Genomic DNA, 12,097 nt, shown 5'->3' on the forward strand with positions numbered 1-12,097 from the left:
AGGGAGGAGCTTTATGAAGAATATTCTCAGCAGTTTGCGACTTTGGTTCAGATGTGGAATCTAGATGTGAAGAAAGTCAAGGAACAAGGAGAAAAATTAGCTGTTGGTATCAGACTTAGCATTTCGATTACCTGTTTGTATCACAGTCTCGAGTAGCCACAGTTCATGCAAAACACTGAGGAGAGAAGGTAGAGGGCAGGAGGCTAGCTGGGCAAAGGTGGGTGGAGGAGTTGGTGATGGAAGACTGGATTGGTCCCCTTGGGATTGCTTGTGCTTCCTGAGCGAGGCGGTGTAGTAAGGATGGGGAGCAGTCGCTGCCTTCAGGGCAGAGGAGAAGGCAGGGAAAGTTTTCCTGTGAGTGGGCCAGCGGAAGGACTGGGGCAGCAGAAATGCCAAGTGGCGATTGGTGCCAACTCTGGCGTGTGACCTCGGGAGCATGGGTTTGAAGTGAAGCTGGTTGGCGTGGTCGTGGCCGAGCAGCTGGAGAGTTGGATTTTCCCTGGATTGGGAGTGGGGTGCTGGGCATATATGCAAGCGTGGAGGTCCGATGACTGACCACGTAATGTAAGCTGTGGAAAAACAAAGGGCGGCCATGGGCCTGGGAGACTTCACAGCGAGAAGCGCTCGGTTCAGTAGCTGCTGCAGCCCGATAGACCACTGAGCTGCAGTTCTAAAGACAGGGACCTCCAGAGGTAGGGAGGCAGTGGCTGGATGGTGAGAAACCAGGGGAAGCAGTGTGGTTCACTGGCCAGGAGCCTGGACTCTGGAACCTCAGTGTTGGGGATAAAGGTCTGTTGTGACCAACCCTAGTTGTTGAAACCATCGACAAGTCAGTTATCTCCATGGGGCTGTCCTAAGCTAAGAGGACTTCACCTCACGGGGTTGTTTTGAGCACTAAATGAGTTCCTTCTGGGTAAGCGCATTCAACCTGGCTCAGAAACGGTACCCGGTGTGTGTCACCCGTGTAGTCCTGGGCTATGAATAGCATTATGTAGATTCTGTGGTTATCGGGATTGGCAGACATAGAGGGTTCCTACCTCAGGGCACAGCTAGTGACCGGGGATCCGTCAAGCACCATTGGGCGGAGGGAAACAAAGTCCACCATTACTGGAAGCCTCTCACATGTGGTTCTTCAGATCTTCAAGACCTGAGCCATATGTATCAGACATTGTTAAAAAGGGACATCGCCCACTAAGTGCACAGGAGGGCACTTTCCGTACCTAGTTTCCTCTAGGATTGGTGAGCACGTGATGGAAGCTTGGTCATGCTGTTAAGTGAGGAAATAGACACAGTGTATCTCTGAATTACTGTGTTTTGGTAAGTTTCAGGCTTTTCTCCAATTGTTATTACACCTTTCTCTTTTTGTACTTGTAGAGTATATTCCAACAACAACAAAAGGCTTTCCAACAATGCCAACTTGTTCAGAGCCAGAAAATGAAAGCCTTTAGAGAGTTATGTGAGCAGTTCTTGGAGGTCTGTCATGTTTGGTAACACACGATATCCCCCCAACTCTCTCTCTCTCTCTCTCTCTCTCTCTCTCTCTCTCTCTCTCTCTCTCTCTCTCTCCCCCCCCCTCTATTTTGTTTGAAGATTCTGTTTTCTGAAACATCCACAATAGATTTTTTAAATATCATCCTCATATGACTATTGTACCAGGCACTTTGTAGTTTGAATTCTTACCGAGGCTAATTATAAAAAACCAGGGCCTCGGGGCTGTGGTCGTGGCTCAGTGGTAGAGCACTTGCCTAGCACAGGTCAGGCACCACCACATAAAAGGAAATAAATAGATAAAATATCGGTATCATGTCGATCTAAGAAAAACCGAAAATATATTTAGAAAAGAGCCTCTATGGTCATTTTAAATTTATCGCAGTGTACTTATAGTTATTTCTTCACTCTTTTTTTCTAGTGCACTAAGAAAAAACATTAACCATATCCTTTCCAGTCATCCGTGTGTACTGGGAGTTGAAGATGCTCTTTTCCTTTTCCAGACCTGTGTTAACACTTGTGCTTTCACCTCTGAGTCTCTGAAGCGTTTCTCGTGTGACATTGTCGTTCCACTGTAATCCACATGCTGAACGAGGTTTTCCTTTTAGGATTTGCTCATGGTGGTAGGTGTCACTTAGGACAGGAATGGGTAAATTGGCGATATTACCCAGAGTCATACGTACCACCAAGGAGTTTTCCTGAGAGTTGAACCGTGGCTCTTGGACCCACGGTCTGTTGCTTAGCGGAGTGGTGAGACATGAAAGTAGGAAGTCTAGCCCATCGTGGGCACTTTGATGCACACCTGGAATCACAGCGACTTGGGAGACTGAGGCAGGAGGATGGCAAGTTTGAGGCCAGCCTCAGCAACTTAGCCAGACCTCATCGCAAAGTTAAAAAAAAAAAATCGGAAGGGCTGGGGATGCAGTGTGATGTTTTCACGTCCCTGGGTTCGATCCCCAGTACCACGAATAAAAGAGAATGAAGTGGGAAGTCTATACATCCTTTCTTTACCGAATATTCCATGACACATTTGCTTTTTCTGTTATGGAAGGGACTGCAAATTACCCCACAAGGCAACTTGCATTCATGAGACAGGGCCCGGATGTGCAAGAGAATGAAAAAGTAAGTGGAAGGCTAACAGCTTGTGGATTGAGAATTATCTCCTGTCACTGGTGCGTCAGCAAACTGTTCTCAGAGGCATTGGCCTCTGCTTTGTGCAGGGACATACTTAGGCAGCACTCAGTGAAGGGCTGCACAATGTTCTGCCCCTTTTTCCTTTTTAAGACAGGATGTATTTTAATCTCCTGGTCACATTCCTGTCGGAATCCCCCTCTTCCAAACGGGGATGGTCCCAAAACCCTAGTTTAAACAGGGTCATTCTTTACACTTGCATGAGGAGCTTGCACGAGCGCGTGCATGCACAGGTAGGCACCTACACACATGCGCTTGCGCACGCCGACACACACAAGGGATGCAAAGGAGTTATTTTTAAGTGCTTCTAATGTTCCGTGAGAACTGTGTATTAATGGGCACCCAGGTTCGGGGCAGGCGTTCTCTCAATGCTAGTGCTAAATGATGCTACTTGGGCAGAAACGTGACCTATTTGGCCTCCTGCATCCCGTTATCCTTCCCATCCGGTTATCGGTAGGCCTGACGTTTTCACCTCTCCAGTGATAACTGACATCGCCCGTGAGTCCTTGCTGCTCCTGCTGCTGCCCTACTTCTGGATCATCATCCTTCACTTGTATTAGTAAACTTTGATCTGGGTTCCCTCCTCTCAGTCATCCTTCGAGGTCTGCAATATTACCTGCCTGAAGCAGCCCACACGTCTTCTAAAACTGTCACCGACATCCCCATCTACACTGTGGATATGCGGATCCCCACGTGGTAACATGGGGCCCTTTTGAAGCTTCGTTCACACCAGTGTTTCCTTCCTCCCACCTCTCCGGGTCGATGACTTCCTCTGAAGTAACTCACGTTCCTTCCTTGTGTGCTTTGCTCTTGCTCTTCCCCTGGGAAACTTTCCACCTGTCTTCCTTACCTCTTGAGGTCTTAATCATTTGCTGACTTAGTGGGCACGGGTCTCCAGTTTAGCCACGTAGCCCAGCATGTCGCCCTCGGTTTTTTTCTTTACATAAGCTCGCTTATGTCGCCAGAATATGGCACAGAAGCGTGCATTCGGTTTGTCATTCCTCCACGGCACTGAACACATTGTGGTTTTCATAGTGAAGTTGAGTCTGACGATTTTTTTAAATGACTGCAAAGATTTAAATCTGCGAGTTCTGTTGTCCATGAGTCGAGGAGGTGATTCTCTAGATATTCTCTAGGTATTCCCCCTGGGGGAGTCATGCTGCATCGCCTACTAGGGGTAATACGATGGGTTCACACCCTGTGATTTCAAAGTATGATAGGGAACGTCCACATTATGGCACGGATTCACCTCAGTTTGCGCTCTCTCTGTGTTCCTTGTCGACCCTGAAAGTTCCTTGTCTTCTTGCAACACAGTGCCAGGCCTCTATCATGGCAGTCTTCCATTCAAGTCACACATTTTGCTGTTTCTCGGGTGGATATTTTGGTCTTCCTGTAGTACGTAGACTATTTTCGATGCGGCACTAATAATGACCATCGCTTGAATTTCAACCTGTCCTCCTGAAGTGCAGCTGCTCTGCTGACATCGGTGACGGGAGATGAAGGGGGTGATTTAAAAAGAACCTGCGGGACTTGGGTTGTTGTTCTTGCCTGTTGGGTAGAGCACTTGCCTGGCATGGGAGAGGCACTGGGTTGGACCCTCAGCACCACATAAAAATAAAATAAATGCCTTGTGTCAACCTCCAACTAAAGCAAAATATTTTAAGAGATGAATAAATGAAAAAAAAAAAAAAAAAAAAAAAAAAACCCCTGGGCTTTCTGTTGTAGAGTCTGCAGGACCTAGAGGAGAATCAGGGAAACGTTCTTGCTGGTAAACAAAGTGAACTTAGAAAACAGATGGCCATCTTGCAAACGAAACTTATGATGGAATCGGTAAGTATGGTAGATGTAAAGTTGACCTCTGAGGACTGGTTGCAGCACCAAAAGGGTGTGTTTGCTAGAGTATGGATAATGTTTACACGACTATTGTACAAATGTTTCATTATCTCCTTTCCCCTAACAGCAGCAGGAGGTGAAGACCAGTGCTCGAAAATCTCTTCTATCCCTGTTATTCTCGTGATGCCTTGAAGAAAGCAGCTCAGCCCAAGTGATACGATACAGTCTTAAAATTATCTGCATGAGCCCAGCGTGGCTTAGAAGTTCTGTTGGAATGATCATACCCTCTAGGTTCACTGGTTTGTTAAGTGCTGGCTCCCCTTTCTATCTAGACACAAACGAAACCTGAAGAGCTGAGTGAGAGCTGTTGGAAAGCCAGGCGTATGAAGTTTCCGGGCCTTTGGTAATACTGCTGGCTTTTGATGCCTGACACTGCCAACGAACTGTTAGCAATAAAGATGATTTCACGTTGGCGCTGGTGTCAGTGTGTTTGCATCCATCCCCCAGACGTAGAATGCCCAAGCATGGAAGCTCACCGTGTCCCTGCTTAAGGGGAACAATTAAAGAGACACACTCTCTTCATGTATATGCTCCTGTGAGGTCTTATTAAGAGATCCAGACTCTATTCAAGTGAAAACAAGATTTCAAAGGAAAAATATTCTATAGGCTTCCAGGGCTTATTAAAAGGCAGTATGCGTTAGTGCCCCAGGACCAAGCTGCTTAGAATTTACCAAGACACCAGGGTCAGTTGTATAAACTATCAGCCGTGAGATGCAGAACACACACACCTGGAATGCCATTCAATCGATTTGGGGACTACTAATAGATGACTCGTGCCCTTAGTATTGATTAGAAGGACATAAGAGAACGTGGACAACACTTTTACGTATGGTGTCAATATCTCACCCTTTTCCAAGGAGATAAGTTAAACCATAAGGATTTTTCCCCCTTGCTTGATACTTTAGTCAGTCTGTGGATCCTCGATTATATATTTATCTGCGGATTGAGAAAAGTTAATTCCTATACCTGTCTTTTATAAAGTGGTTTTTTAACAAAGCTCATTGCAAATGAAACGCTCGATGGGGAAATGGTATGATTTTAATAAAGGTGACCATTGGTAGTTTACATCCGTGTGGTCCTCAAAGTGAAGGTGTCCCAGAGGTACCCAGTGAGCTCCCTGGGTTTTCAGTGGCATCCGGTATTAGAGGAAAGGCCTGAACTGGTGGATAAGGGGTGTGTTGAACAACATTTGTGGATGGGGAGGGTCGCCGATACTCTCTTAGGCATCAGAGACAGCTGTCTCGGGGCTCAGGTTGCTTTGCCCCCCAGTTCTGTCATTCGATCACTTGTCCCGCTGTTTGTCCTGTTGAGTGAACGGTGCCTCAAGAGCTTCCACAGGTTGTGAGGGAGACACCAGCACATGAAAAGGGGAAGGGAATCTGGGAATGGCATATACAGCGCATCCTCATTTCTTCATTCCTATTCTCCAGAGCACAGACCACCTCTTAGTGTTTCCTGGCACGTTCTGGCCATGTGGCCGCGCTGGGCCTCGTTGTGGCCTTTGGAGTCAGACAAACTCAGGCCCTAGCACTGGATAGTGCAGACCGTCGAGTTACCCTGACTGCTCCTGAGCATCACTTTCTGTCAAGAAGGACAAAAACAGAATAACCGGCTCTGTGATGCGGACTTGTGGTTAGGGCTGCGCCTTGCTCGAAAATGACATCCGGGCTGTTCATTAGTTTACGTTCCAGCCTCGCGCCTGGAATGTGGGAGGCTCCCAGTTAATACCTGCTGAGCGTGATTGGATACTTCAATATAAATGCATTTTTACTTGAATCGCTGAATTCACATTTCTTCTCCTCTTTGGACTGCTATTGCCTCCAATTTTGGATGTCCCCAGTGTTCTTCGGCCTGGATTGAAAATCACTAGTTGGTGAACTAAGCACCTTTTCTTACCTATTTCCCCAAAGGAATCTCGATTCTGTTCCTGTTCTTATGGTAAGCTCATTCCCAGTTTTTTGGAATCACACCCAGCTGCATTTTCCCAGGGCTTTCAAAGTACTCAGTCCCCAGTGGGAGGGAATCCTCCCTTCCTGACATCAACATTTCTTCATTTCCTTCACAACTGGCTAGAGATTCAGTCTCCACAGAACCTTCCCTGTACTCACTGAGCCGACAATTTCCTTGTGCTTACTGAGGATTTCTTCCACCTTCTGCAGGCTGACTGCGTGTCATCTCGCTCATGGCTATGGGCATGTGTTTTAGCAGAGTCACAGAAACCACGCCTCGCGTGTGTGGAAAGCGGAGGAGGGCCGTGGTCCCGGAAGCAGGGGATACACCTTGAATGTCTTCTGTATCCTTCCACGGTGTCTAATGGGGTGCATTCCCACCCCGTTAGCGGGCCGTCACCCAGAGTGTGGACTTTGGCGTTCAACGTTGGAGACTAGAGTTTGAAACCGTGGGCAGCTGTAGCCTAATAGCTATATGAGGAAGTTACCCAACCTCTCTACCTCCTTTGTGCAATGGAGATCACACCCCGTCATGGAGTTAATGTCAGGAAGAATGAGAGGCTGCTTGCGAAGCATTTCACGTCGTGCTGAGGACACATCCATGTCCAATCGATGGTAGCTTGCAATTAACCCCGGGATTCACGCTTGAAAGAGGTCCAAACCTTCCCTCAGGTGACTGCCCATCCTGGATGAGATCAATTCCAGGCGGGTTTATTGCCAATTGACTAATTGTCCTATGGGGGCAATGACGTGGGGCTGAAAGGATTCACAATTGTATGAAATTTTGATTAAGGGCATTTCAGCGGTATATTTTTCCTTCGAGGGAAGTGAGGAGCCCAAAAGGACCAAGGCAAAAAAGAGACAACGAGACAGGAATCAGTGAACTCGAAACGCCCGCGCCGGGATCGGGCACAGAGCAGAAAACCTCGAGGGATCAGGCACAGAGGCAGCTACACGGTGCTGCTCATGGGAAGGGAGCTCAGCGTTCCTGCTGTGTGCGTGACTTTGTAGGGCTGTGCTTCATTCTTTTCATTGACATAACTGTGTATTTGTACAACAGGATGTTTTGAAGCACGCATAAATAGTGGAATGGCTAAATTGAGCTGATTGACATACGTGTTCCTTCGCAGTTTCTAGTTTTTTGGTGAGAACACTTGCAGTCTACAATCTTGGCGATTTTCCTTACAACTATACTCAGCACTGTTGTCCCCATAAAGCTCTTGAACCTCCTACTCCTGTATAACTGAAATCTTGTGTCCCTTGACTGACGTCTGTGCACCACCCCTCCACCCCTCAACCGGGTGAGGACTCTTCTACTCTCTGCTTCTGTTAGTTCAGCTTTTCAGATTCCACGTGTCAGGTGAGATCGCCAGGTGTTTTTTCTGCACCTGGCTCCCTTGACATAACATGACGTCTTCTTCCTTTGCCCGTGTTATCACGAGTGACAGGATTTAATTCTTTCAGTGTCTGGATAGTACTTCATTGTGTCCATAAGCCACACTTTCCTCATCCTTTCATTTCTTGATGGATACTCAGGTTCATGCCCTGTGTCGCCTCCTGGGAATAGCGCTGCCCTGACCATGGAAGTGTAGCTGTGTCGTCGACATCCTGGGTGCAGTTCTGCTAGATATATGCCCAGAAGTGGAACTGCTGGATCATACGGTGATACCAGTTTGAGTGTTTTGAGGCACTTCTGTACTGTTTCCACAAGGGCACTGATGATTTACCTTCCTGCCAAGGCTGCACACGGTTTCTGTTTTTGGTTTTGTTTTCCCTCCACACACCAACACTTATCTCCTGTCTTTTAAAAATAGCTATCCCGACAGGGAGGATGCGATTTTCATTGTGCTTTTGGTTTGCATTTCCCTAACGAGTGGGAATGTCAAGCACCTTTTCAAATACCCGCTGGCCATCTGTGTGTCTCCTGTGGACAACTATCTGTTCAAAACCGTTGCCCATTTATAATCAGATTAATTTTTTGCTATTGAGTACAGTAGATTCTCACATATTTTGCATATTAATCCATTATTAGACAGATGGCTCGGAAAAAACTTTCGTCCACTCCGCAGAATGCCATTTGGCTCTGTAGATTGTCACCTTTGCTGTGTAGCAGCTTTTTAGTTTCCTTTCATCTCCCTTTGTTGCTTTTGTTGCTGTGCGTTTGGTGGAAAATGCAAGAAACTGTTGCCAAGACCAATATCAAGAAAGGTTTGCCCCTATTCGTTTTTCTTATTAGGATCGAGTAACTTTTTCCATAGGTTTAAGAATCATATGCCTTCTCATCTCTGTGAACTCTCCACTCTTAAGTATCATGCATTTTCTGTTGGATTTTACCATCTCCACAATTACTACGAATTCTTCTGAAGCAAATTCTGGATTGTAAGGTAACATTTGTGCAGTTTTACTTTTTTTCCATTTATGTGTTCGTTTCATTTAGAATTTATTCTGGTGTCTAATGCAAGTAATAGGTTTAATTTTTGTCTTTTTCCATACTGCTATTCACTTACCCCAACACCAACTCTTACTCATTCCATATTCTCCCACTGATTTGAGAGACCACCTCTATTGTATGTCCACTCTATGCATCTGGCATTGGGATCATATATGGATATATACATATACATATAGTCTATGATATATATACGTATATATATATATATATATATATAGTCTATGATATATATATATATACACATATGTATGTGTATTAGTCTGTTTGTTCCATTGTTGTCTTCGTACACCCATAGCACACAATGAGAATTATAGAAACTATTTAGGATAGGTTTAGTATCTGCAGAGATGTTTTTTCTCATCGATCCTTCTCATGGTTTCATCCCTATTCTTGCTCATTTCTGTTTGCTAAATCAACACTAAAATCAGCCCGTCTGGACAAAAGAAAAAGAAAAAAAAAAATCCCAGTATTTTCATGTGATCGTATTAAATTTTAAATCTCCTCTTCATGATCGACTCACCCTTTCCAAAACCATGTTGTGTCTTTCCACGTGTTTTTAAAATTTTTCCTTGTTTTCTTATTGACATTTGAGTATTTCTTGCTAAATTTATGCCTAATACTTTGTTTTTGCCGTTGTCGATGAAATCGTTCATTGTAATTCTTCCCGGATTATTTTAATTTTCCATTGAATTTCGTGAGGGATTTGGTGGGCAAGTGCCTTAGGCAGCCCAGGCTCCCACCTGACATTCAACTTGAGGCACAGGCGCGTGGTTGTCGGCAAAGGCAAGCTGGCCGTCCCTGACTGAGTGGCCTCATGGCGTCTTGCCTGTTGGCCTCTCTGCATCAAGCGTCCTATGCTACTTGGTCCCTGGAGCCTGAATGGACAACTACCACCTCAGTTTGCAAGGCAGCCATCCCCCCGGCCTTCGTGAAATCATTACAGCAGACAGCACCCGGCCTCCGGTGGATGTCTGAGGAGTGGCAGAGACCACAAGCCGTGGACAACCCGAATCCAGAAACTTGAGGCCCCTCCGATACTCTCTTGCTTTGCCCCTCCCCCTGACAACCCTATGGCTTCCTTTTTTATTTTTTTATTTCCTCTTTTTCGATATGCATGCCAGCAGAGTGTATTTTGACATATTATGCCTACGTGGAATACAACTGATTCTAATTAGGATCCCATTCTTGGGGTGGTACATGACGTGGAGTCACCCTGCTCACGTATTCACACACGATGGCAGGAAGGTTATGTCTGGTTCATTCCACTGTCTTTCCTATTCCCATCCCCCCTCCCTTTCTTCTTGTGTATATGAAAACTTTTGTTTCTACGTGTTAGCTTTATTACCGTTTCCTTACTGAATGCTCTCAACATTTGTGGTGGCGTTTCCATTCATCCTTCCCTTCTGTTCTTATGTCTCTATTTGCTCTCTGTTTCTCGGATTATGTTGGCCAATGCCCCCGCCTCCCAGTTCAGCAGTGATGATGTAGTGGGTATCTCTTGTCTTTTGGGCTGACGTTTGCATGTTTTATTAGTGAAGGTAATTTAAATGTGAGAAATGTCATCACGCATATGAGTCAAATCCGGCTCTGAGGGGAAAAAAGATGACCCCTTTACAGAGAGTGCGCTGTTTAATACCAGCTTCCACTGCAGAATACTACGCGCAAGAGAACAGGTTGGGGCTCAGTTTACAAAGAGTGCACTTCGAGGAATGCTATCACACGCACATTACATCTGTTAGCAAGCCTTCTGGCAACATGTGCGTCTCGAGACTTGTATTAGAAATGCCTTTAATTGGGACATCACATAATAGAATTGAATAGCAGAAATATTTTAGTGTTTAAGGGGAATTTGAAAAAAAGCTGCCAGAAGACAACATTTTGTATTCGTGCGAGTGCATGCATTTCCAGGGGTGGCTTCCCTCGGTGTTCTCCTTCGAGGTTTTCTCATACATCCTTGCTTGTTTGTTTTCCCTTAATGGACTTCAAAAACACTTGGTCTGTCTCCAGGGGGAAAAGTGGCACTTTCATTAGGATCGTACTAAATTGACAAATTTATGTAAGGACAGCTGACTTCAAGATTTGTTCTCGTAGGTGCACAATCATCAAGCACATTTTCATAAATTTAAGAGCCGCTTAAGCTGGGTATGGTAGCGCACTCCTGTCATCCCAGCAACTCTGGAGGCTGAGGCAGGAGGATCGCAAGTTCAAAGCCAGCCTCAGCAACTCAGCGAGGCCCTAAGCAACACAGCGAGACTCTGTCTCTAAATAAAAATTTAAAAGGGACTGGGGAGGAGGCTCAGTGGTTAAGAGCCCCTGGGTTCAATCCCCAGTTACCTGCCACCCCCCGCCAAAAAGAAAGAAGAAAAAAGAAAAATTCGGAACAATATCCATCTTTCTCTCTGGCCTCTTAATTCATGCATCGTCCTCTGTGTTCTCCTGATAGGTTGTGGGCCTCTTCTCAATTAGGTACTCTTCCTGGAGGTAGAATTCTTCATTATAAAATAAATTGCACAGAGTATCATTTTCACATGTAGATCTTTCATTCACTTTGAATTTGCTCCCATATACAGTGTAGGTAATACACTCAACTTTCTATTTTTCTCTATGGTTCTCCAGTTACCCCTACGCCAATTTTAAAACTGCATCGCGTGCAGATTTGAAAAGCGCCGATATCGCAGAACGAATTTTTGCAAGCATTTGGATCTACTTAGGCATTCTCCTTTGTTTAATTGACCTATCCGGGCAGTAATGACAGAGCAGCTTCAGTTTTCGCATTTGACAGTGGCTTTTAATATCCGTGGGAGTGGCTCTCCTCCTGCCTTCTCACTGTTTCCTTCTGTGTATTTTCTCAAGTATGTTTGGCAGCTGACCCTTAAAATCAAAACTGTCTACCTGCAGAGAAAATCCTCACGGTTTCTCTGTCATGATTATATGTTATCAAATGTAATGGGAAAGAAGTACGGGTCGGTCCTGTGATCCAAGACAATGGCATGGCTCCTCGGCTCATGCCTACTTCTGTGCCGTTCAGAATGCACTAGAGCTTGCCACGTTTGGATTCTGGATATTTCTTGTTAAGCTTAGGCCTGGGTACCTTGGCTTGTGGTTACTAATGGGATCCCTGCTA

At 45.5% G+C, this 12,097-nt stretch overlaps 1 long non-coding RNA gene across 1 annotated transcript; it reads left to right on the forward strand.

Moving 5' to 3' along the window:
- Window positions 1-4,944, forward strand: LOC306651322. Its single transcript, XR_013761128.1, has 4 exons — window positions 1-102; window positions 1,375-1,473; window positions 4,405-4,509; window positions 4,640-4,944. It is a non-coding gene; the product is annotated as an uncharacterized lncRNA (long non-coding RNA).
- The last annotated feature ends 7,153 nt before the right edge of the window (window positions 4,945-12,097 follow it).

The sequence above is a fragment of the Sciurus vulgaris genome, assembly GCF_902686455.1.
Source record: "Sciurus vulgaris genome assembly, chromosome: X".
NCBI classification, from domain to species: Eukaryota; Metazoa; Chordata; class Mammalia; order Rodentia; family Sciuridae; genus Sciurus; species Sciurus vulgaris.